Genomic DNA, 2,812 nt, shown 5'->3' with positions numbered 1-2,812 from the left:
GCCACCCCGCTTCGCCGACACCGCGTCGGCGCCGCCTCGTCCGCCTTGACGCCGGCGACCGCCGCCTCCTCGCCTCCCCGCCTGGATCCGGCCGCCCCGACGTCTCCGGTGAGTTCTTCCTCAACGCCGGCGAGAAATCCGGCCATCCTCGTAAAACGCGCCAGATCTGGATCTGAGATCCACCTCGGTTGACTTTTGCCCCGAAACCCTAACTTTTTGTCTATGTTCATCGCATCGTAACTCCTCATCCGTAACTCCGTTTTGGGCATATAGCATATCAAAATGTTCGTCTCAGAGAGTACATCATTTCATCTCATTGCATCATTTTCGTTTGAGTTCATCTTGATGCCCGAAATGCTGTTGGAAGAATGCTATTTGAGATAATTGTCAGATCTGCTGCTCCAATTAGATATTTGTCTTTTTTGCCAAGATTATTGGGTGCATGATATGCCCCTGAGCTCTACATGAGTTTTGTTATATGTTTTGCCATCTATCCAGGGTTGCAACCCATGTATTTTTGTGATGTATGTGGTGACTAGCACAAGCTTGCAAAGTGGAGCATTCGTTAATGCTGATTTCAGGGACTTAGCATTTCCACCAAGTCCTTGAGCTGTTTATCTCAATATGCCATATGTTCATGTTGTTTCCTAGTGATCCGTGCCTCTTTTGAGGATGATCAGTAAGGATGTTTTGTTAATCTTGTAGTGCTCTATCCATCCATATCCTTGTTTGCAATTATGGAGCACCCTAACTTGAGTCAATCGAGCTCTACTTTTGTCATTTCGTGAATCTGGGCAGATTGACTACTTGTTAGCAATTTTGCCGAGGATGTTGTAGTTGATCCGTGCATGTTATGTTATTGTTCTTGCCATGTCTAGCTTGTATTTTGTGTATTCTTGATGGGTGTATGGTTAGATTGTCATGACTTGCTCTGTAGTGAGTGCATCGAGCTCATAAACATGCCTACTTGATATCTATTTCAGCATGTTCCAGTTTTCACCAAGTCTGAGAACTGATTATGTTTTTGCCATGTTCACATGCTTGCAAGTGTATTTTCTGATCCCTCTTGGCTCAAGGTCACTACGGGACTTTTGTTAAGCTCTTTGAGTAGATCCATGCCATGCTTTACTGTGCCATGTTCAGGTCCTGTAGCATATAGTTTTCATGCTCCAAAGTGTGCTATCTGATCTGAAATTCCAGACAAGTGTTAATTTCACTAAGTCTGAAATCTGTTCACCAAATGCATTTTTGCCATGCTTGTTTGAACCTGTTAATGGATGAATTAGCCGTAGCTCAGTGCTAGTCTTTTGTTAAGAATCATGAATGGATCCCTACCATGTATTTTGATGCCAGGTTTGAGTGCTGTAGCATGTTCATCTTGTTGCATTTAGATGGCTACTTGCTGTAAATCACAAAACGTGGCCATATTTGAATTGCTTGCCATTTCCAAACCGTAACTCCGATTCTGGCGTTCTTTATATCGTTTTCAAGCGATTTCATCTCACCTTTCCAGTGGCACATTGGATTTCCAAGTTGAGGCCAGGTTCATGCATTCCTTGTCAAAATCTTGCATATGCATCCCATACTGCATCCCGCATAGCATACCATCTTTGCATCATATTGTTTGAGCCTTGCACGTGGTTGATTGTGTCCTTGTTGCTTGTTTGTATTGTTTGGGCAGAGCCGGGAGATGAGTTCGATAACGAGGAGCCCGTTGAGTTTGCTTTCGAGGATCCAGTCAACTCTGACAACTTTGCAGGCAAGATGATCATACCATCGAAATCACTACTATCTTTGCTTTGCTAGATGCTCGCTCTTTTGCTATGCCTATGCTACGATGCCTACCACTTTCTTATCCTGCCTCCCAAATTGCCATGTCAAACCTCTAACCCACCATGTCCTAGCAAACCGTTGATTGGCTATGTTACCGCTTTGCTCAGCCCCTCTTATAGCGTTGCTAGTTGCAGGTGAAGATTGGAGACCGTTCCTTGTTGGAGCATTATTTACTTTTTGGGATATCATTATATTGCCATGTTATCTTAATGCATCTATATATTTGGTAAAGGGTGGAAGGCTCGGCCTCTCGCCTAGTGTTTTGTTCCACTCTTGCCACCCTAGTTTCCGTCATATCGGTGTTATGTTCCCGGATTTTGCGTTCCTTACGCGGTTGGGTGATAATGGGAACCCCTTGATAGTTCGCCTTGGTTAAAGCTTTTCCAGCAATGCCCAACCTTGGTTTTACTAGTTGCCACCTAGCCTCTTTTTCCCTTGGGTTTCCGGAGCCCGAGGGTCATCTTATTTTGAACCCCCCCGGGCCAGTGCTCCTCTGAGTGTTGGTCCAAACAGAGCCACTTGCAGTGCCACCTTGGCGCAACTCGAGGGTTGGTTTTAGTTGTACATAGTGTTCATCTAAGTGTGCCCTGAGAACAAGATATGTGCAGCTCCTATCGGGATTTGTCGGCACATTCGGGTGGTGTTGCTGGATTTGTTTTAACCTGTCGAAGTGTCTTGTAGAACCGGGATACCGAGTCTGATCGGAATGTCTCGGGAGAAGGTATATTCCTTCGTTGACCGTGAGAGCTTGTCATGGACTAAGTTGGGACTCCCCTGCAGGGATTTGAACTTTCGAAAGCCGTGCCCGCGGTTATGGGCAGATGGGAATTTGTTAATGTCCGGTTGTAGATAACTTGAACCTTAACTTAATTAAAATGAATCAACTGTGTGAGTTGCCGTGATGGTCTCTTCTCGGCGGAGTCCGGGAAGTGAACACGGTGTTGGAGTAATGCTTGCCGCAGGAAGCCCTCTAGTTACT

Source organism: Triticum dicoccoides, chromosome 3A (assembly GCF_002162155.2).
Source record: "Triticum dicoccoides isolate Atlit2015 ecotype Zavitan chromosome 3A, WEW_v2.0, whole genome shotgun sequence".
Classification (NCBI taxonomy): Eukaryota; Viridiplantae; Streptophyta; class Magnoliopsida; order Poales; family Poaceae; genus Triticum; species Triticum dicoccoides.
The sequence above is the reverse complement of the archived record's forward strand: the minus strand, read 5'-3'. Positions refer to the sequence as shown.